The 24,078-nt window shown below is 37.4% G+C and overlaps 1 protein-coding gene across 9 annotated transcripts in view; it reads left to right on the top strand.

Annotated features, from left to right (window-relative positions):
* The window catches only part of LOC309386236 (uncharacterized protein), a 138,387-nt gene that overhangs the window by 30,153 nt on the left and 84,156 nt on the right, over positions 1-24,078 (top strand). For 4 of the 9 annotated variants that reach the window (XR_014174373.1, XR_014174374.1, XR_014174375.1 and 1 more), the window contains exons 1-2: positions 2,040-2,113; positions 10,232-10,464. The exons of 4 other annotated variants lie outside the window; for them this stretch is intronic. The gene's annotated coding sequence lies outside the window, so the exon portion shown is untranslated. Of the gene's footprint in view, positions 1-2,039; positions 2,114-10,231; positions 10,465-24,078 lie in introns of those variants that run through there. One more of the 9 variants, XR_014174372.1, reaches the window with a different exon arrangement.

The following is a 24,078-nucleotide window of genomic DNA, read 5'->3' as shown; positions in this document are numbered from 1 at the left end:
CACTGCTTTCTAGGGAGATTTATCAAAGTGTAGAGAACTTGATTTAGTCTGTGTTTGTTGCTGAACATTATGCTGGTTGAGTTTTACTCTTTTTAAGTATTTATTTGATTGAAAATATTTATGTGAACATAGCGCGAGGTGATGTTGCACAGAGTAGAACAAGATGGAGGAGGTTGCTAAATAAGAGCAAGGCTAAGTTAGTAGCAATTTTATGCTACATTTAATGTTAAGCTTTATCAGAATGTAACTATTGTCCTATGTTTTTCATGACAGATTAATAATGAATAAGCATTGTTGAGCTAATTCTGATTCCGTCTTCATTTTGCATTCCTAAGGATGCCATCCTAAAGTACGTCTGTTATGAGGAAAGTCTCACCGAACGGAGTGGGGCTAATATTTGAAAACATGTCTCAAATTATTCTGTCAACAATTCTTCCGGTTCAGTATTGGGATCTAGGAAGGTTTCTTCTACTAAATCAAACCATTGATCCATCTAGCCTAGAAACTGTCTGTCAATCTGATTAGGAGCAGATTGAACCTGAAACTTTTTTTCCCCATATAAAGTATGTGCTCCACGGGTGAATTAATGTTAATGCACAATAGTTTTATAAATAAGTTGTAAGTATACAATGTAGAATCTTAGCTGTTTTTTTTTCCAGTGGAGCTCTGAGGCAGCTATGCAGTCAATTTTGAATTCCACAACTCAGCATTGCAACATGTGAAGCAATTAGTAAAGGAATGCCTTTGAACATATGCAGTGTTTTTTTAAAACTCTCTAACAAAGATATATAAGACCCACAGCATACCCCTGGTATGAAAAAAAAGTACTTTCCGAACAGATGTGTCACTTCTAGATAATTTTGCATTCTCTCTCTCTCTTTTAAAAAAGGAATCCATCCTTTGAAGCATTTTGGTCCATGAACTGAAGATGTGATAAGAGCCCCAACAGACGGAGGAAGTTCAGATAGAGGCATTACTTCTATGCCTTTTGACCCTTACATTTTTCCTCCTGTGTGGCCAGAGAATGACCTCCCCTCATTTCCCAAGCTGGGACTGCTGCAAAGGAGGGGTCTCCTGAGGATTTTGACAGACTGGTTCAGATACTGAAGGGAGTGTTTTAATGCTTAGCATAGTGTGAAGTCCATTGCACACCCCTGCTCGCGCTGGAAAATGTGTTCTGTCCTCTCTAGGGAAATGGATATTCACACTAACTTTGCACCCAAACTGGTGAAACCTCCCAAGACAAAGTTATCTGCTTAACCACAAATGGATTTTATTTTATGTCAGACTTTCAAATTCTGTAAAACTTATTGTGAAGCCCATTGCTTTAATTTAGGCCTCTGAAAGACAGCCTGGCTTGTTTGCTTCACTTAAAACAACAACAACAACAACAACAACGTGTGTTTGTTTGTTTGTGTGTGTGTGGGGGGGGGAGATGCCAATGCCATTGTAACTAACTGAAAAAAACTGTGCATAAGAACTATTAAAAGTTTAATAACATTATACAAAATATGTAAACTGAGCCAAAGTTTCAAAAGAAAACCATAGGTAAAACATCCCTACACAAAGGACAATATGGAGGATGATCCTTTATTATAATAATATAAATTCTGGCTACAGTCACTTTTTTATGGAGAAGCCAGCTAGGCATCAATCTAAAGACAACAGCAATGGGAAGGGGGGGCGACTGTGTGTGAGCAGTTAGTAGTGCTGGACCCTATGGGTTATCAGATAGCATCTTAATATGATTTAGCTAAAGTAGTCACTTCTAGAGGGAATCTAACTCTTGCTTTCAGCTACCATATTCTCTACATCTGGACATTCACCCTTCAAAATAGGAAGGGGAAGCCTGGTACCCCTGCATGTTCTGAACATCTTTCCCTGCTTGACCAATGGTAAGAGACCATGCATGTTTCAACTGCCACATTTGTAAATTTAAAGGACTTTGATTGTTATCTTCTCTCTCTCTCTCTCTCTCTCTCTCTCTCTCTCTCTCTCTCTCTCTCTCTCTCTCTCTGCAAATGATGATGATGATGACTCATCAATGAGACAAGGAATCTATTTCTTCACACAGTTGCAATATGATCAGCTGGATGATGGAAAGGAAAAAAAGGTGTGTGTGCCTTGGAATTCTATTAGGCTATAAACAGCAAAGTTGAAAAAGTTGTCAAACTCTACTTAGTAAACCTTTAAAGAGGAAAAGATCTCTGCCTCTTCAGTGGTGGAAAATTATTTACTTAGAGACAGCATGCATTCCTCAAGCTATTTTAAATGTTTATGCAGTTCAGATCTTGTGGAAATGCTATCTGTTATGTCCGGGAGATTGTTGCTTGGGAAAGAGAAAGATGAAGGTGTCAGGAAGATTTAAAATCATTAAAATATGGGGGGTCCCATTCATTTTTTGGCTCTGGTCCCACTCCTTTAGCTTCCCACACAGATTGCCTTTAAAAGAATGCCCACTATTGATCATTAATAGAGACAATAGAGAAATTGAGAGGTGGAGAAAAATGGCAATCTAAGAAGGATGTCAGAAAGAGAATCTAAGACTTATTTTTTCAGTTCTTCTTTATCAAATAAAATCTTTATTATGGTCATAGACCAGGATCTACTATAGTTGGAAATAAGAATGTAGGTAAATTAGGATGAAAAATCCAAAACATATTAGGAATAAAGACTTCTGGAATAAAAATACACAACTTTTAAACGATCTAGCAGTTATTGCACCCAAAGGATCCAATCTGCAGAAAAACGAGAATTAGGGTGATTCTCGCAGTCAATTAAGCTATGGTATTTGCTTTTTAAGTGGAATATTCAATTAGTCAGATGGTCAGTCACATAATAGTGTGAGCACTGAGCTAAACAAGCACTGAGCTAAACAAGAAGGTAGGTGCCTACACAGAAATACTTGTGTGACAATAATAAGCTCCAAAAATAATTTAGTGTTGGAAACCTATTATCTGGAATTAGAGGATACTATGCCTCTTCTAATCAAAATGTTCAAGATCTTCTTGACATGGGAATAAAATCATTGAAGCGTTATGTTCACTGTCACTCACATATATGATTTATATGTATGAAAGCCCAGTGCAGTCATATTTAAGGGAAAAATCAGAGGGTCAAATCTCTCTGGAATGCTTGAAGTTGATTCAAAACCACTACTGTGGAAGCTCAATTAGACTGTATAGCACAGATTGGGAAAAGTACCACCAAGTTCATGAACAGTCAAACCGCTTTTAGTCTACAAAAATGCCATTGTGAAAGACAATAGAATATAAATGTTGGCAAAACAAATGCAATAATAAAAGCATTAGCCTTTTTAGAAACAGGTTACCAGCAATGGATCATTAGACAATACCACTTAAAGGAATACTAAAAGATAATATGAAGATTGCACAGAAGCTGAATGAATTCTTCCTATTTATTTTTACTATAAAAGAGAGGAAATTATCTTAAAAGGCATAGAGATGGTGACTTTTCTAGGGAGAAAGTATGAAAGGAAAAGGCAAGCAGAGGTGATAATATATTAAATTCTGGGTCTAATACATTAATGAACAATTATTGCATTGCCTCAATGCAAAATTGCAAATATTCTAACAAAGTTACATAGGTTATTCCTAAACCCAACATCTGTATTTGATTTTTTTTTAAAAATACATCCTTTAAAATGTGTAGTTTAACAGTTCATCTGGAGGAGATACAGGAAGTTATAGGGTAGTTAATTCAATATTTGTTCCAGATAAAATACCAGAAAGTATTGCAAAACATAAAAGTATCAAGCTGTAATAAAATATGTCCTTGTTGAGGAGAACCAATCTTCCTTTTGTAGTCAAAAGTTCTGTCTTACAGTTTTATATTCTTCAAGGGTATCATCAAAAATATGGAGAGGGTGATTGTGTAGTTAGGCTACATGAAGCATTCATGGGGTTCTTCACAAGTGAATCAAGAAGGTTTATATCACAATAAGCTTAAAGAAATTTATGGCATGGCCATATTTAAAATAGGTTGTTATATTTCAAAAAGAATATTATCAAGCTGGAAAAGTTCCAGAAAAAAGAACTTAAATAAAGAATTCTTCAAAGGATTGTAACAATGGCCTTTTAAAATATTAGTATAAACATGGGAGAATACTGTAAAAGTATATTCATGATGTAGAGAAAGTAATTGGGTTTGTCCTTCACACATAATACTTGATTTCAAAGTCATTCAGTAATGCTAAATGGTAGATGATTTAATGTAAAAGGAAACATTTTTTTTAACACGACAGAGTTTTCTATCACAATACTTAATTATGTCCCCCAACAGGATCTTCTTTAGAATAACAGAGTTGGAAGGGTCCTTGGACATCTTCCAGTCCAACCCTCTGCTCAAGCTTGAGAACCTATACCAGTGATGGCGAAACTATGGCACGCGTGCCACAGGTGGCACGCGGAGCCATTTGTCAGGGCACGCGAGGCGCTGCCCTATCAGCTGGCCAGTGCGCATGTGCGCACTGGCCAGCTGAGTTCACCCTTTTTAAAGCCATTTTTCACCCTTCCCAGGCTCCAGAGGCTTTATAGGAGCCTGGGGAGGGCAAAAAGAGCCTCCCCTGCCCCCCGGAGGCCCTCCGGAGGCTTCATGAGCTTCCCTGAAAGCTCCGGAGTGCAAAATACTGGCCCTACGGGCAAACTGGAAATTCAGGAACAGACTTCCGGTTTGCTCGGAGGTTCGTTTTGACTGCTCCGGAGGCTTCAGGGAAGCATCCTGAAGGTCCCTCAAGCCTCCGGAGGGCTTCAGAGGGAGCCGGGGAAGCTGTTTTCGCCCTCCCCATGCTCCTATAAAGCCTCTGGAGCCTGGGGAGGGCAAAAAAAGCATGCAAAAAATGGGGGCACCTGTAGTGCGTGCATGCACACTGGGGGGGGCACATTGCATTATGGGTGCAGCATGCCCGCACACTATCCCCCTGCGCTCCCCCCACTTATGGCACGCGAGCCAAAAAAGGTTCGCCATCGCTGACCTATACCATTTTGGACAAATGGCTATCCAGTCTCTTTTTAGAAACCTCCAATGATGAAGCACCTACAACTTCTGAAGACAAGCTCTTTGTTGGTCTGTCAGGAAATTTCCCCTTATTTCTAGATAGGTTCTCTTTTTGATTAGCTTCTATCCAGGACTCTTTGTTCTGCCCTCAGGTGCTTTGTAGAATAGGTTGACTCCCTGTTCTTTGCGACAGCCCCTCAACTATTGGAACACTGTTATCATGTCACCCTCTTTTCTCTAGATTAGCCATACCCAATTCCTACAATAGTTATTCATGCGTTTTAGCCTCCAGTCCCCTAATCATCTTTATTGTTCTTCTCTGCACTCTTTCCCCACATTTTTAAAAACATTGTGGTGACCAAAATGGGATGCAATATTCTAAGCGTGGCCTTACCAAGGTCTTCATCCTAGTGTTTTCCTGCAAGTCAGGGTCTGTCTTTTTTCAGATCAACCAAGTGTTGATCTATTAGTTGTGACCAGGAATTAACTGTCCAATTGACTAACCAATTTTTTCAAGCATAAGTAGTGGAAAGAAGCATGGCCCAAAGTCACCCAGCGGCCATTTATGCCTAAGGCAAGATTAGAACTCTTTTTCTGGTTTTTAGTCTGGTGACTTAACTACTTGACCAAACAATCCTTAAAATGGGATCACTGTTATCACCCATCCTAAGTGGTCCTCCGGACTAGTCATATCAAGGGCTGTTTCCTCCCTCCCAGTTAGCAATCACTCTTTCCATTATAGTTGCTGGGAGCAACAGCAGGAAAGTTTTTTGTTCTTGAGTCTGGCTTGGAGGATTCATCACTAAGGATGCAAAACTAACTAGGCCTATGGCTATCATGCACAGAATATAATTTTACTACAGTGGTGGGATATGATTGGTATGCCCTGGTATGGGCATACCAGTGCCGGCTGGGAGCATCAGGTACCATTCCGATACTGTGCTCCGGAGGGCCCACCCTCCCTCCTTACCTGTATTTGAGCTAATCGGGGCTTTCGCACATGTGTACGGAGCGTACGGCGCCTGCGCGATGCTCCACCGAGCAGCTGGAGCATCATGGGCGGTAAGTACACACACATGCGCTGTGCACGTACACATGGTAAACGCCTCGCCCCATTGCACCGTGCTGGTTGCAATCTGGAACCCACCCAGTGGTTTACTACCATTCATCATACAACAATTTAAACAATTATTTCATTAGGACATACTTTTTCTGTAGCAGGGTCGCCCTATGAAAAATGATGGCTTATGGATCCACATGCTGGACCATGCAAAGAATAATTTTGTTCTTGAAGTGTCCCCAAGCCAGATTAAATACCTTGTACACCATTTGTCTACAATTCAGGACATGTGAGGTTTAATAATTTCTCAACCCATAAAAAAATCCCCTTCTGCATGCAACCAAAAACCTATTCTTGCAGTGACTGTGACTAGCGGTGGATCTAATCAACCCGCACACGAGGTGGGGAAACTTTCAAACTAATTCATCAGGTGGGGAAGGGAGCTATATCCAGCATTTCCCCCTACTTTAGCCTTTCCCTACACAGGGTTTCCCTTAAGCCTGAATCAGCATGACCAAAGCTTAAGCAAGCTATGGAATTACAGAGGTCATAGTCCATCCACCTGGAGAAAATTGAGTTGGGAATGTTGCCATATCGTTTGAATGAGTTATTGCAATCTAAATACCCTACACAGGAGCACCAAATCTCAAACTTAGGTCACTTCCTCATGAATGATTTACTCCATCTTAAATGACATTCAACCATTGCTGTGGCAATATAAAGCCTGTCTTGTTATTGTTATAGCAACACGGCAATGATTGTACAATGCTATAAATCACTACTGAGGAAACAACTTAAGACTTTAGGCCTGGAAAAGCATTGAGGAAGTCTGTAGGGTTGTAGTTGACAATGCCGGATTTAATCACCTACTTGGCTGAAACCAAAGATAGCAAAAAGAACTCCATGTGTTCTTCAAACAACCCTAATTGGAAAAAGCTCTTCTTCTAGTCTCGTGTTCCAAGAAAGATCCAATTCTGTATGTCAGGAAATATAGTTGTGATTGTTTTGATAATCCTCGCTTGCAGCTCAAAGGAAACCTGTTGAGCATTTGTCAGTGGCTGGGTGAGATTGCTTTTCCTAACTTTGCAAGCATTCTTCCTGAGCTCTTCACAATCCCTTTTACACAAAGTGTGTAAAACAGCAAGGTACTATGAGCTTAGGTACTTATCTTCTGAGGTAGGTTATTGGGCACAAGGTTTTTGTTTATTTGTAGCCAGAAGATAAGCCAGCTGCTAGAAAGGACTGCTTTCAAAAATACATTAAAAGTATTTTGGTTTTAATTTCTTTCTTCAAAGGAGGATCCAATTGACTCAGAGATCATAAAGAATCCTCCCCGAAGATTGTGTCTCCGAAAGTGTTGTCACCCTTTATGCTATCACCAAGTTCTTCTTGAGACAGGCTGGTCTTTGGGCCTGTCCCCACTAGTGGTTTAATGCAATTCCCAACCTTTGCTGAACTGGCAAAAAGAACTACCTCAATAACTGGACTGTCTGGACTGCAATCTCCACTTTGAATTCATAGTGCTTGGCCAGGTCGGATCGATAGTATGGCAGGGTGGAATATCTTATCAGCCAGAAACCAAAGGGAAGCAAAGGGAAGCAGGCTAGCTATACCTTTCCATGACTTAAAATACATCCCACGTGACTATAGTTATGGGTAATTCCACATTTTGTTGCCATACTCAGACTCTATCAGCACAGGCCAGAGAACATGTCTTCAGATATAGGAAGGCTTGAAATTCTGAGTTAAAAGCCAGCATATTCTGATCAAGGATGATGGTGTTGATGGCATGGATATAACCTGCAAATGAAGACGGGGCCTTTGGAGGTTAGAATTAGCTTGATGCCACTGCAAAGAATGTATGAGTGGGTGTCAGGTGCAAGGTTCTCTGCCATTAGTTCCAAGCAAATTAAACACACACACACACACACACAGAGAGAGAAAGAGAGAGAGAGAGAGAGAGAGAGAGAGAGAGAGAGAGAGAGAGAGAGAGAGAGAGAGACACACACAGAGACACAGAGACACAGAGAGACAGAGAGAGACAGAGAGAGAGAGAGAGAGAGAGAGAGAGAGAGAGAGAGAGAGAGAGAGAGAGGAGAGAGAGAGAGAGAGAGGGAGCAGGAAGTTTTAATAAGAATGGGAGGAAGAAAATACTGGCACTCAGTAAATGTTATTCTGCATCCCCTGTTGATGGAGCCAGATGAGATAATGCTTCTGGACTTCGAACATATCTTAACCTTCTCCAGCCTTTCACCTTTGTTTTTTAAAAACATGCTAGGTTGTGACTGCATGCCTTCTTGTCTCTGAGTAAGCCTAGGGGAATACTGTGCAATTAATTTCCAAATTAAAAACCAAACCAAACCAAACCAAATCATAGCATTGACTGGAAGCTGACATTCCATAACCATCCGTCATGTTGTTAATTATACTGAGTGAAATTAGGATGGCAAATGCAAGGTTATTTCTCTTTTTCCTATATTCTTTAGCTATCCAACCCCTGAGTTACTAGATCTGGGCTGTAAAAACCCAGAATGGCAGCAAGTAAGTCACCTTTTGGTTTCACTTAATACAGTTATTCCAGATGCATGAAGGAGCAAAAAGAAGATGTAGATTTAATAGACAGAAAAAGTGAAAAGATTCCAATTCTGAGTATATCAGCTTAGAACAGGTAGGCAAGCTTTCTCAGAGATTTATTGGTAATTTTGATAGCTAAGCTGCTCACTTGTAAAGATGTCCTTTTGTACAGAGGTGCCCAAACCATTTATATCCCTTAAAATATATCCCTTAAAATAGGCCATAATAAACCAAAGACAATATACAGAGGCAAAGAAAATATTAGTGAGAGTGAGATTATTTTTAAAATAAAACAGGACATTGCTTGAATTTGAGTCTTTCTTGCTATTGAGCCCTATCCCAAATTAGCCCATCTTAGGCTGAGCCTAAACTCCTTGATTTGTGATTACATTTCATTAAACTCGGAGGGAATTCTTGGAGTGGTCATGTCCCCAATTGATTGATACTTAAAACTGTCTCCTACCAATTGAGGAATCCTCACAATCCAGTGTCAGCTTCCAGCAGCAATGAATTCCAACCTCTGGAATGTGTGGGCGTCTTGTATGAGAGATAACAATTCAATGTATGTTGGGGACTCCTGAGACATCAGCGAAAGAGGTCCAGCAAAGCAAATACTATTGAGAAGGTAGGGTCACCTAGTTCATTGGGGTTTACTCCCCAGGGAATGGGTGTAAGATTGAAGACTATATGTTTGTGGATGCAGAAGGGGGCAGGAGGCACAGTTATTCTAAAAGGATTAATGGGAGGGAGGGCAGGAGGGTTGATCTTGTGTAGATGACATTGAAACCTCACTGATGTTTGGCCTCAGTTGGCAACGCCTCTTGTCAGATTCTAAAAAGGAGGATAGTCCACTGGCTGGGATCAAGCAGAAAGGGGTGAGCAGGGCTCTGAAAATATAGTCATTTCTTCATGGTTTCTCATCCAGGCCAGAAAAGAAGAAAAGAAAGATCTTGATAGGATGAAACAGGCCATCAAGTGAAATCTATCCTTTTTAAATAAACGGATTCCTCTGTATTTTCCCAGGGTTGCTGTAAGTTGTTGTCTGCGATGCTCCCCTGGGCTTTTCCCTCTGCTCTCTGATTTGGTGTATAAAAGCAGTCCTGAATGATGGATTACAGTGTCATTGCAGCCTGCAAAGGATTAATTTGTTTCATTGATTTCTCTTTAGGCAGATTGCCAGAATCAGCCGCTTCCCACCTTTCCCCAGACTTCCAGCAGTAATAGACAGTAACAGCCTAAGACAAATAAGCCAGTATTTGTGTAAAAATAGAAAGACAGAACTCCACTGTTCTTTAGGTAAGAGCGATTCAGTCTGGGGAAAGTAATAGGTCCGGGAATATTTTGAAGAGGGTCGTTAAATAAGTAAATAAACAATAAGAAAAAAAATCGCGAAAAGGAAACAAGAGGCCTGTATATTTCCTGTAGTGACTGAGAAATAAGAAGGACTCATTTCGGTGAGGATTTTCAAAGCGCGGCCTCCTTCCCTATCTTGAGCGTACAACGGAAATGAGCGTACAGATGAAATGAGAGTTCACAAAGGACACCCGAGCATGTGCAGAATGCCTTTCTTTTTCCCCACAGGGGAGCTCGAAAGAGAGGTATTTGGCGGAGACGCTTTCAGGGGACAAAGCAAAAAACAACAGCTCTATCGACCCTGCCACGGTGGGGGCCAGTCCTGCGGTTCCCCCAGGAGTTGGGCAAGTCCAGTCCAAATTAAAGCTCTCTCCCCTCGGGCTGGTTGATCTCGGCTTTAGAAACACGATCCAAAGGCTCTCTGCAGAACTCCAGGAGACAAAAGGAAACAAAGGAAAGCGGTAACTCGCTTTTTTTGTACTACGCGCCGGCCTAGAGCTAATCTATTGTCGATCCGTCTCCCCGTCGGTGGGCGACGGTATTGATAGGTTGGGTCGGGCTTCGGCTTTCCTTCCTGAGCGCGTCGCAGCCAGCGAGCCCGTCGGGTCGATTTGTCTGGGAGCGTTAAGAGGAACCCGTGCCGGGGCGGGCCGAGAGCGTCTGGCGAGCTTATGTGGCGAATGTGCCCCGCGGGAGAGTCGTGAACGTTATCTAAGGAGATCGCTAAACTGATCATCGGCCTCAACTAGCCCATTCGCCCCACAGAAGTTTTCCAGAAGCCGCGCGTTCCTAAGTTTTTGAACTGCGTAAATTTAACAGCTTCCGCAAACTGTATGGCATTAGTTTGGTTGTCAGCCTGTTTTTAAAAAGGTGGAAAGTTGCTGCCTAGCTCTTAATTGACATAGCAGTGAACTTTACTGCCTGTATTTTGGAGGCAGTTAGCAGACAATTAAGGAAAGTACATTTTGTGAGTTGGGAAAAAAATATCGCCTCCAAGTTGATGGAATCAAAAAATGTGTATTGGAGAGAATAAAATAATCCAAAGAAATATTTTCTGACTAAAGTATTAGGAAAGCACATGACCTCTTCAGGTTATAATTAATTGAGGGCTGTACCTACTGTAATTCACAGGCTAAATACTCCTGGTCTGTAGTCTACTTCAGTGACCTAAGCTTTTTTTTTTTTAAACCCACACTGTTCCTTTGGCATAAATTGTGAATTGTCCTAATGTATTTCAGACACTAACTCCTGTAATGAAGGTCCAAGTCAGCAAGACCATTTTGGATCCCTGGCTTGGATTTCATCCAAGCAAGAAACCAGCTACAATATCTCCACTCTGCCACATTTCAATCTTCAGACTTTTATAAGCAGCATGGAGGCATCCTTGAGTCTCATCATTTTTGATGACTTGAGATGCTGAAAGTTGTTCTTACCCCATCAGCTGCCACTTCACACAAAGCAGGAAAAAAGGAAAATACTCTCTTCTAATAAACTATTTTGCAGTCTCTTTGGGCGTTGAAGAGGAAGGATAAACTTGTAAAACTTTTTCTCAATTTCATTCCTTTGCATTTTTTCCTGAAATCAGGAAATAGAGGAGAGTTGAACCAAGAATTCCCACCAAGCAATGGGATTAAAAACAGGCTCCCACACTGTGATAAATTTGATTTGTAGTGGTTTCAACTGTACTACAGTTGAGCTAAAAACAAATGACCTAAATTCGGTAATGTTGTGGTATGGAAAAAAAGGTGAACTAATCCAGGGAAAGAGACCAGATTGTTCCTTCCAAGCTTTCTTGTCTTCTCTAGCAAGGAAAGGAATGGCTGGTTGAAGGCCCAACAAGTGGAGACAACTATGGTTGTGTTTATCTGTTTACACACATAAAAATGTGCATAGCATTGATTGCATTGTTGCTGCTGACATCTTGACTTTGAAGCACACCCTGAGGATAAACTTGGCAGAAGAGGAAAGATGTGATGGTGCCTTGATTTCAGGCAAGAAGGAATATTCCTTGGGAAAGTTTAAAGGGATGATGCTCATTTCAGAATAGAGCAGTCATATCTACCTTTATGGCTGTAATAAATTGATTTGATTTGAATAGAGCGGTGTTTCTCAACCGTGGCATCTTGAAGATATGTGAATTTCAACTCATGCTGGCTAAGGAATTCTGGGAGCTGAAGTCCATATATCTTCAATCGATCACGATTTTTGTTAGAACAATATTGATGCAGGATCTTCTTTAGAACTTTGTATCAGGTTGCATCTTGAGCAAGGAATGAATACAAACAGGCAGTGAGAATAAACTCAAAAGTCTGCAGTTGTAATAATGAATGATAGTGTTTTTGAGTCTGGATGTTTGATTCAGAATTGTATATTTTAAACAATTATATTCTCATTATAAACCATTTTGATTCTGTACAGTGGAAAGGAGTTTAAGAAAAAGGTTCCACATTTGGTGTTCCCAGAAAAGCAACTTAGAAAATAATTCAGTATTACCTGGAATAATGCATGTTTTTAACATAAATATTTGAAGGCAAGACTTTTTGATAGACAAGGTTCAGTGTAATAGATGAGAATATTGGTGAAATAAACTCATTTCCAAAATTGCTCTAGCTTCGGTGCTCTTTATAGTCAACTTACCGTAATTTCTTATGTTTATTTTTCTTTTTTCTATCATAGTAAATCCAATCCATGAATCCAAATTAAATATTTAATATATGTTCTGCACCCCATTTTTCCGCTACATACAATAAACCAGTAAGATGAGAGTAATTGCAGTAAATTCCAAACTGGAAAATCTAATTGGTAGAGAAGAAGATTAGCAAATATTAATATAATATACAACCCTCATGAAGTAAAATTTACTATACTTTAAAAAAAGTCAGTTTAAAGAGTTGCTTATAAAAGCATTCCACCTATGCTAGGAAAAAGCTACATGTCAGATTACAATCTGCTTTCTATTAATTAATTAGGAAACTTCTTCCATATTTCATAGAAAATGTACGTAACTTTAATATTTAGCCCAAAGTCTAATAGAACACGAGACTACACATATCACCATGCCAGCTGTGATTTTAGGATCAGCTTGTCTTTGAAAGAAATTGACCTTCTCTTTCCACATGTCTGTGTAGAGTCTGCACATTGTTTTTACTCATATGGTGTCTTGAGATTGTATAGATTTCTTTATATTATACCAACAATAAGGCATCAGCTTTATTGTATGAGAAATTTACCTTTCATCTGGTAAGACTTCCTTAAGGATTCCCTCCTGAAAACACTGCCTTTGAAGTTACATATGTGAAACTCTCCAGTACTACAACGATGCAAAAATATTTTTAAAAAACCCTCCTTTCTGTGACATAAAAGATACTTTCAATGTTCAAAACAAAAATCATATTATTTTGAGTCTGGTTAAATGAGTTAAAGCCAAGAGCAGCCCCACTGAGAATTTTTTAAAAGAAAGACAATTCTATTTATATTCATTTAAGTAAATGAATAAAAGCATTGCTTTACTTTTTATGTGAACATAAAGAACCGTTTGAAAGGCCTGTTGATCTCTTGACCGCTAATAAAGACAGATCCATGATGTGCAGTGAAAATAGTGGCTCTATTGAACCAAACCAAGCAGTCTAACCCCAGGCATGGATGAGCTTGTTCAACAGACACAGACCAATGACCAGCATGTACTTGAATCAGACACGACTGTGGGAAATATATTGTGTTCAAAGCCAACCAGGGAGACTGATCATCAGGCTACTTCAATAGTTCTGCTGAGTATGATAAGCCCACAAGGGGTATCTTTGATAGGTTGTAGTTTTTCCTTGTGGACTTTGCTGTACTCTGGTATTATCCTTAAAGGGTATTTGGAACTGTTTCCTCAGCCAATTCAATTGAAAAGAAAGGAACAATATATAAGCACAGATGTTCACTGCTATCAGCTTGAAGAAGAAAAGTTCTTAGGAGCTTATGTTCTCAGCAAGACACAGCTTCTGATCTAGATTTAGAAGAACCATTGGATAAACTCTGACATCAATATTTTAAAATACTGTGTATCACTCAGTACTTTCCAATTACATGGAGAGTCCAAGTCTAGAACTTCAATTTTTACCTCTGGAATCCTTTTGCATGAATACCCATTAAAAAAAACTCATTAAAAAGTAGGTTGTCCATAAGAAGGTTCATTATGGTTCTATGACATTCCATGTCATTTAAATGAGAATCACCATTCCCAGTAGAGAGAAAACGGCTCTTCAGAGTGGGAAGGGGGATTACACCTTTAGCATTCTTCTTGGTTTCAGAAACTGGGCACTTGAGGAGCCATGAAAGGAATAGATTTAAGTATGTTGCTACTATCTATAATTGGGAGAAACAGTGTCTTCTGGAATTGTAAACTATCATAGCAGGCATTGAGTAACTCTCAACACACACTAGCATGATTTGCATGCGACACAAAGCCGTGTTGGTTTACAATTATGCACAAAACAGAGCAGTATGGCTTGTTTTGACAAAATAAGGCTTAAATCCTCCCCTATTATTTTTGAGTGTGTGTGTGTGTGTGTGTATGTGTGTATAAATGCAGCTGAAATAGAATTAAGAGTTTATGCTGATATAATTTGAGAACTATTACTAACAATTAGTAAGGGAGGAAGAGAACTATTGACCAGTTGAGCAATTTGTATATGGAAAGTTACTTTGATGTGACAATGGTGAAACTTCTCCCATTTCCCTCAAAGTGAGCTATTGGTCAGAATCAGAGCCGGGTTCCTATCAATTTGGACCGGTTCAGCTGAACTGGTAGTGTTTGGCATCCTGGATCACTGGAACTGGCAGCGACATGCATGCACAGTGTGCATAAAATGCACACGTGAGGCACACCCACGAGCGAATTGGCAGTAGTGACTTCTGGAACCCACCCCTGGCCAGAATCATTGTTAATTTGGTCCTAAATATTCTCTGCATAATTTTACAGCTTCTTTTTGAATTGGTATCTGGGAACCAACTAATATTTTCCAATGGGTTGCGTTTGAGCCTTTAGTCTCTTGATTTTAATTGTTATAAAAAGAAGGAACAGAATTTGGAGTTTTTATTTAATGGGCGTAACTCATTGCAGTTACAGTATATTGTATGTCAATAGCCATGAAACATAAATGTATATTTCAGCAGATATTTTCCCATTATAAACCAACCTGTAAAGACAAATAGCATTTGTAACATTCTTAATATAATTTTTACTGCTTTCTGCTGCACAGAAACAGGAAAAAACACTGTTATGCTATTCCTTTTGATAGGGCTGTGCCAGTTTAATATAAGATGCTGATATCACAAGTTATTTCCTCCCAAATTATCTGGATTTCAATTTACCTGCAATAATCTATAAGCCAAAACCACAAGAATGCTCTTATTAAAATGTATCTTGAAAATCTAATGCTCTGATGGGTTTTCATTTTTAGGGGGATGGCGTAATATTTACCATTAACCCAGAACTTTAATGGATTTGATTTAGATAAATGAATCGTCATGCGGCCAATATGCAAACACTTTTGAATTATGCCGAGAGAGGATCTATGGTTTTGTGACTGACTTTTAACCTCTGCCATTGCAATGCTTTTATGGTAATGGTAGAAAAATCCATTTTCCTATTATGTAGGTTGCTGTACTACTACAAAGACTGAATTGTTGTAGTATGCCAAAGTGCATGATGGGCACATAATTCAGTCAATTTGTTTAGGTTCTGTTTGGAAAAAATCCCTCGTTAGTTTCTCTCTCTATATCTCTCTATATCTATCTCTATAGATATAGACTGAAAATATATTCAGATGTAAATTTCATTGCCTATATTGGTTTTACTCTGATGAAAAAAGGTGTAGGGTTACAACCATCCCAAACAATACATTTCTACTCATCCATGCTGAACAGATGCCACGTTCTGGGAGAGGGAGAGGAGGATGAGGAAATGTTTAGTTTTATTATAGGCATCTGTTTTATGAAAAATGCATTTGACAGAGTGCTAAAAAGTTACTCTAGCAACACTTTGTTCTCCATACTCCCTGTTGTTCAAGTGATGGGATCTTGAAAATGTATATTTATATATTTGACCAAACTGAGAATTTTCTATATCCAATTGTATCTGTAGCTCTAACTCTAACTGCATTAAACATCTTAGCAGCTTTTTAGTTTTACTGAATTTGACGATGCTGAGAAAATAGATACCATGAATGAAAGTGGCTCTGAAGAGTTATGGGGATGTCAGGAATCTTAATGTGTTGTGTAGAGACTTAAACATGTTACTTTCAATTTGTTCCAGACAGATAGGGAAGTATCCCATCCCATTGCTGTTCATACATTGCGTTTCTTAGAAGTCTTTTCATGTCTTTTTCCTCCCCCCCCCCTTGAGTAAGATGGGGAACAGGTTGAGAGGCCTGGGATCCAGCTGGCAACTGAAATTTATGTAAGCTGCCTCTATTGCGTTGTACCTGAATGTTAAAGGAGTCAGCCTTCAAATATTATACTTCAGTTCTAAGGACATTGATATGAAAGCCCAGTTCCACCGTTTTCTGCAGAATTTGCTTCAAGTGCTTAGGATCAGAGCATCAATCATAGTGAACACTTTACACTAAACTGTTTTTCTTGGAAGTACATCTCATTGATTTTGATGGGGTGGACTTGTAAGCAAATGGAATCAGGAAGATACTTAAATAAATTCTTTGTTTTATTCCTATTTGGTAAAACACTTGAATGTGTCAGTCACAGACGTCAGTGGGATGCAAGAGCATTTGGGAAACAAACATCCAATAACACAGCCATTTAAATTCACAATACATCAAAACTCTCACTGTAATATACATACATTCCTTGCCAATGTGTGATGGCAGAGGTCTGCAGATCATTCTGGCTTTGAGTTTTCCTGTTCTTTCACACTCACTGTGTTTCAATTTAAAACATCTAGTTTATGATCAGGATGTATTATAAGTGTATTTATTATGGTTTATTTTTGTTTATAGCCAACAAATATCAGAATATTTGATAACCATTTATGTAACTAAAACTAAATATCAGTTTCAGAGTAATAGACTTCTACAGTCAATAAATATTCCTTCTGATTATTTTTTGTTACTTTCCTGTCATTTCCTTTTATTGAAAATACAATATATTTGTCACTGTCTGTTCATAATGTAGCCACTGTACTGATTTCTTAGCACAAAGATCTCACTGGGAAAATGCATATTTCTAATAAAAATAAATTGAGTCACAAAAGTGCTTTTAAAGATGAAACTGTAAATTATTGTTTCAAAAGTAATCGCAATTTTTTGAAAAAAAGCAAAAATCTTGACAAGAATTGCAATCCATAAATGTCTATGAACAGAGAAAATAAAAGCCCAAAACATTTAATTAAAATAGAATGTAATTTATTTATATTCTAAGTATATATTTTGGAGAAAAACAATCATGTTCTGTTTTGAAATGCGATGCATTGTTTTTTATAATGTTAATAGTGTATTTCACATATTATTGCTGGAGTTAACAATATTTTGGATCAATTTTTATAGAACCTGTACTTAATTTTAATAGAGTCTGGTTCACACGCAGAGATAGCTGATAAGGCAATTGTAGATTTTTATTTTATTTTTGTTATTAAATTTTTTATTTTCAAACAAACACAAACACAAACACACAAAACATATAACATAAAAACCTCTTCAACTGCATACAGTGTGTCAATTGGTTACAAGGTCTTTCTGCATCCTTTCCATAGTCATCACTTGAGCTTTATCAAAAATCACATATTGTCAATCAAATATCTTTGTACACATTATTATACTTCATTTGTTTGATTATCACTATTGTTTCTCGATTTTAAACAAGGTATTCTAAATATGTATACATTTATATTATAATGATTCATTATATCATCTTCAATAATAATAAAGAATTTTTTATATCCTATTCTGTCATTCTATTATTTTAGCATTGATAACAGTCTCTAATAATTTTCAATTCCATGTTTTTTCCATTATTAGTATCATCAATCTAATATACATGTATACAAATTGTTATAATTGTTAAACATCCATTAAGCATAGCTATTATTACATCCTTTTTATATGAAACATATTAAATTTGAAGTAAATTTATATTATGGCATTTCATTACATCATCCTGAAATCATCCAATGATATTACATCTTTATATTCTATTCTATATAGAATTATTTATCTTTTATAAAAAGATTTTTCAACATCATCTCTATCATCCTCACTTGCAGTTTGTATAAAATTTCATATCAATATAGTATATATAAATGCTTTATTATCATTATTGATCATTTATTTGACTACATCTATTATTACTTTGTCTTATACATAGTACTCAAAATTTAACTACATTTAACTAAATTTTATTGTAACATTTTATTTCATCATCCTGTATCTTTCCAGAAATAGTGCAGTCCAATATCTCTTGCCATTTGTAGAATCTGTATTCTAAGTGTTTTCTTGATAAGTCTTATGTGGACTTCTCTTGACAACTTGTTATTCATTGCATATCTTATAAAGGTTCGAAACCCTCTATCTGTTCCTTTCATCAGCTTGACTTTTGTTATCGCTGGTGCTTCTGCCGAAATTACTCTCATTGTTTCTGCCAAACTTTCTCCCCTTTCTTCATCTATATTTTGACATCTGAGACAAATTCCAGTTCATCAATCTCTCCTTTCCATATTTCGCACTTATCATTTCCCTCCACTTTCGATTTGCTGTCACTGTCAACAATTTTCTTATCACTTTCATATGTCTCTGTGGTTTTTTGAACTCTGTCCTCAAATTTCATCATTATTTTATAAGTATTCTCAACTCTTCCCTCCGTACTTTCTGTATTTTGATCTATAATTTCAAGTTTCTTTTCAACTCTCTCTGTGATTATTAAGACTTTTTGAATTTCTAGCATAATTCTTTGCAGTGTTAGTCCCTTTTCTTCTTCATATTGGGCCATTTTTCCAGATTATAAACACTGCCACTAAAACATCCAAGGCCTTTGCTAGGTTTCAAACAAATTCTCTTTCTCTTTCTCTTTCGTTCAATGAAACACCTGTATAAACAAGATGTTTTCCACTGACCCTTTCAGTAAACAAAGCCAATAGCTTTGTATTATCAGATGTTGCCAAGCCTCTAGCCTCTAGATGGCAGTGTTACATACTTTCCCTCTGTTTGTGCCTCTCTTTCTAAGCCCCGAACTCCGAAAGAGAAGAAAAAAAAAGTTTAAAGATTACGATCTGGCTGATCCTTGCAAGGAAAGAAACTTTTAATCCACAAATACAAAAAATGGAAAAAGTAGAGAGGAAGAAGGGAAAAAAACCCAGTCCAGTTTAAAAGTAAGAGGCATTTGTAAAAAGTCCATCCATAGAAAACAAACACAATTAAAGTGAAAAAGATAACACAATAGTTTTAAACCAGTGTTAATTCACCACTTACGTCCTTCTGTCTTCAATTTTATTTTAACTCTAAGTCTTTTGGGTTTTCTCTTCTCTAATAATGATTTTTCTCACCATTTTGACCCACTGTCTCTCCTATTCTGCTTCCATTTCAGGGGTCTGTCCCAACCTTCTTCAGCTATTTTGGCTGCTTCTCTTGTAGCCAGCAAAAAGAGCTTTTTCCTGGATTGATCAGAGGCTTTGCAATGCCCCTTAGATCAGCAGGACGTGCCCTTCTCTATCACTGTTCCTTCAGAATGTTTTAGATCCAAAAGGATCATCCAGCAACAGAGATATCGACAGCAATCCTGGAGCCCCAAGATTGCATGTCGTGTCGTAGTGACGTCAGGCCCCGCCTTGCAATTGTAGAATTTATAATGTTCCTGTGTAAAAGATCAGTGGTGCAATTGTAAAATATATTATGTCAGCCATGTTATTTTAAAGACTTTAAAAAAACAAAAGGAAAAATAAGATTTTGTAGATATGCTTGGAGAGAGCACACCGTAAAAGATATTCACTCTTATCTGATTATATTTAAATCAATTGCATTCAGTCCAAACATGGGGAACCTAAATAATTTCAAAACAGTTAAACTAATAATTGCAAAATAGGAATATTTTAAGATGCTACATAATGCTCTAGAAAATTGTAGGTAATAAATAATATTTAAATAATATTTTGCTAAGATTTTCCTGTCAGCAGTCAGAATCATAACTAACAAAATATTTTACTTTTGTATGAAAAGAAATCAAATGAAAGCAAAATGTTCTTGAAAATATATGAGGGGGCAACATGTGGTAATGGAGCTAAGCTTTCTCTCTGTCTTTATCCTAGTTGGAATATTGTTTTTATAGAAATTTACATTTGGAGGATACATGCTGTATAGCATATTATAATAGAATTGTTGATTTTTAACTAAGAGAATAAGTTGATGATCTGTAAAGCTAAAGAGGCATGGGAAGGAATGCTGCTGTTAAACAGATGGCATGCTATACAAATTACCACATTTCTATACTTAAAACTTGAGAAAATGTACTGCAGCAATATGATCTATGCTAAGATTTATTCCCTACAAAATACTTGCAGGAAAGAAAATGGAGCCAAGTTGAAGATAGTCTGCTTCTCCATTGGTTTTGCATCATTAAAACACTGCAGTTTTCATAGAGAAAAATCTACCTTTTTGTCTTAGTTGAATGATCATTTCTCTTCGAATATATGTTAAATAGACAGATAGATTTATGCAAACAAACTCTTTGGTGATTAGTTGGTTCTACTGAAGTAGAGACAACTACCAGAAATAGCAGTAGAAGTCTCATAACGAAATAAAAATAATAGAAAATCCAAGGATTTTAGTATGGCCCATTATTCATTCAGTTCCTGGCAGCCTTTATGATTACAAATCACTTGATTGACTAACTAGACATTCTCAAAGTGAATTATGAATCAGGTTCATTTTTTCTGGCTGATAGTTGCTACATGTTGTAACTCTTTCTCATGATATATCAAGTTCTTGTAACAGTAATAAGAGATATAATCAACTCTTTATTTCAGGGCAAATAAATTGCCTTTTCAAAAAAAAGAGAAAAGAAATGTGGTTGTTAACATTTTAACAGGGCAGCAATGTAATTCTTGCCTGCTATTCCATTGTGGAAGCTAATGTAACAAAATAGCTTTAAGTATTTTATCGGAATCATCTGAAATTATTTGCTGAATATTATATTTTCAGTCCATATGTACCACTGTCACAGAGATTTATGGAAATATTCAATATAGATAAAGAGACTAGGTGACTCTTTTCTGTTAAAAGATTAAAACAATCTGAAAAAAACACTGTGCTTTTTATAGGGAAGCATGTAGAAAGTCTTTGGATGACAACATATCTGAATGACAATGTCAATTTTGAGATAATGGCCCATGTTAAAATAACAATTTTAAATTAATTGTCCTATTTATCAGTTTATCTATTATATATTTGTCCAAAAAACTGAATATATAGTTACAAAAAAATATGGAAATATAGGTATTAATGCATAGAATATACTTTGAATATAATTTTAAAAACCTATTATGTAATTTTTTATTTAACATTATTATTGTATTTTCACAAAGTCAGAACTGATTCTGAGTGTTGCAGCCTATGCTATTTCATAGCAGTCCTTTCGAAGTAAGGTTTATGATCAACCATGCTTGGCTGCTATTTAGCCAGGGACGTGCGGTCAGGGGAGGCAGGGGAGGCAAGAGCCTCACCGCTCTCATCATGAAAAGAAAAAAAAAGGGAAAAGGGAAAAGGCACACGTGGTCCGATTCCCTGCCTTCCTGAGTCAACATGAAGGGGACCGCGGAACACGCTCCGCCGGTCCCCTTTATCTTGACTCAGGAAGGCGGGGAATGAGACCATGTGTGCAGGAGGCTGAGGCAGCCTCAGCCTCCTGCACACGTGGTCCCATTCTCCGCCTTCCTGATGACATCACCAGCCTCACCAGCCATAAACTGTCACTGTATTTAGCCAATATAAAATTTCTTGGAGCAGAGAATGTATCTGCCTGATCCATTTTGTGAAAATATTCCAAGAAGTTTCAGTAAATTTCAGTGTAGTATGCTCATATATTCAAGTCACTGTTTCTTATATTAATATCTAACATAACATAACATAACATATAACATAACATAGCATAGCATAGCATAGCATAGCATAGCATAGCATAGCATAGCATAACATAACATAACATAACGTAACATATAACACAACACAATACAATACCACATAATATAACATATTACAATATAATCTCTTATATTAATTTATAATAATAAAGATGGCATAGTGGTTAGTGTGCAGTACTGCAGGCTATTTCAGCTGACTGCTAGCTGCAGTTCAGCAGTTCAAATCTCAAGGTTGACTCAGCCTTCCATCCTTCCGAAGTGGGTAAAATGAGGTCCAGATTGTTGGGGGTAATATGCTGACTCTGTAAACCACTTAGGGAGGACTGTAAAGCACTATAAAGCCGTATATAAGTCTAAGTGCTATTGCTATCTATCCATCATAATTTATGATTGTCTAGAATGATTGCAGGTTACAATGTCAAGTAATATTGTATTTGCTCTCCAAGGTTCTTAAAAAATGCAAGCAATTCTTCTGCTCCAAGGTAACTAAAGGAAGGTAAACACAAGGGTCAGAAATGAAATTGCAGAATTGTTTTTGCATTCTTGATTAACGAGGGGATCTCACAATTTTTGTATACCTGACCCTAAAATCTAAAATAGTGCAATATGCTTTGATCTGGACTAGTGACAATTATTTGTAAGACATTCAAAAATGACAGGTGGGTCCTGCCACAAAATAGTATAATATAAAGGGGTTTCTTCTGGATTCCAGCCAAGTGGCCAAGTTTTGTTTTCTACCAAGACATGTTAGTCATCTTATGCTGATTTCCTAGTTCTTCCTTAATAGTCATTCATTATTTTGTGGACACAGTATGATCTTTAGTTGATGGGTTGTTTTGTTTCCCCTCCCAAATTTTATCTTTTCCCCTTAAATATTGTTTCTTTTAAGTAATTAAAAATTAACTGTTTTGGTTTTCTCCTGAGCTGACAGAAAGCCATTTCATATAAATGGAGGGTAGCAGTTTTGTTGCACTGTATAAGGACTGGAAACGCAAAATGAATTTTCTACAGTATTCCCATAGAATTTTTTTTACTTCTCATATGGTGCTCAGAAACATTTTGTTTTCCTCTGATAAACTTGCAAGCACAATCTGTACATTTCCTACAAGTCCTTACTCCTTAGTGTAAACTCTACAAGCTCTATAATTGTTATCTCTGACTACTATGGACACAAGAGAGCCAAAGAGGTTACAATTGTGATCAAAACTGGAGTTCACTGGATTTTGGAGCCAACATGTTTAAACAGATAAATAGATAATGCTAAATATCTTTTATAGGATCATGAACCACAGTGGTGCAGTGGTTAGAGTGCAGTACTGCAGACTACTTCTGCTGCCTGCCGGCTGCCTGCAATTTGGCAGTTCAAATCTCACCAGGCTCAAGGTTGACTGAGCCTTCCATCCTTCCGAGGTGGATAAAATGAGGACCCAGATTGTTGGGACCAATATGCTGACTCTGTAAACTTCTGTAAAGCGGTATATAAGTTTAAGTGCTGTTGCTATTATGTAGGGAAAAAAATCCAGATCATATTCTTGAATTGAGAGTTCAAATTATTATGTCAGAATAAAACTGTCGACTTATCTTTAGTACTCAGGGCTAGGATAACATTATTTAAAGAAAACAGAGAATACAATAGGCAAGATCTGAAGTGAAAGAACAATATTTTAGTGGATCCAGATGTTCACTGTTCTCCTAGGTATCCATTCCTAATCATGAGGTCACCAAATAGCAAAACATGCATTGTGATATTATGACACAAGCTTTCTCCTTTTTTTACTGACATTACAATGCTGCACATAAATATGCAAAGGGTGGACTGTGCATCAGAATTTTGTAATGCATGTTTCATTACTAGTCACCCAAACTTGACCACCACCAAAGATACCTATGTAGGTTCTCCAGACTTTCCAAACCAAAACATGACACTCCTTAGAATTTAGAACAAGTGGTT

The sequence above is a fragment of the Natrix helvetica genome, assembly GCF_964273705.1.
Source record: "Natrix helvetica genome assembly, chromosome: 2".
Taxonomy (NCBI): Eukaryota; Metazoa; Chordata; class Lepidosauria; order Squamata; family Natricidae; genus Natrix; species Natrix helvetica.
The sequence above is the reverse complement of the archived record's forward strand: the minus strand, read 5'-3'. Positions and strand labels throughout refer to the sequence as shown.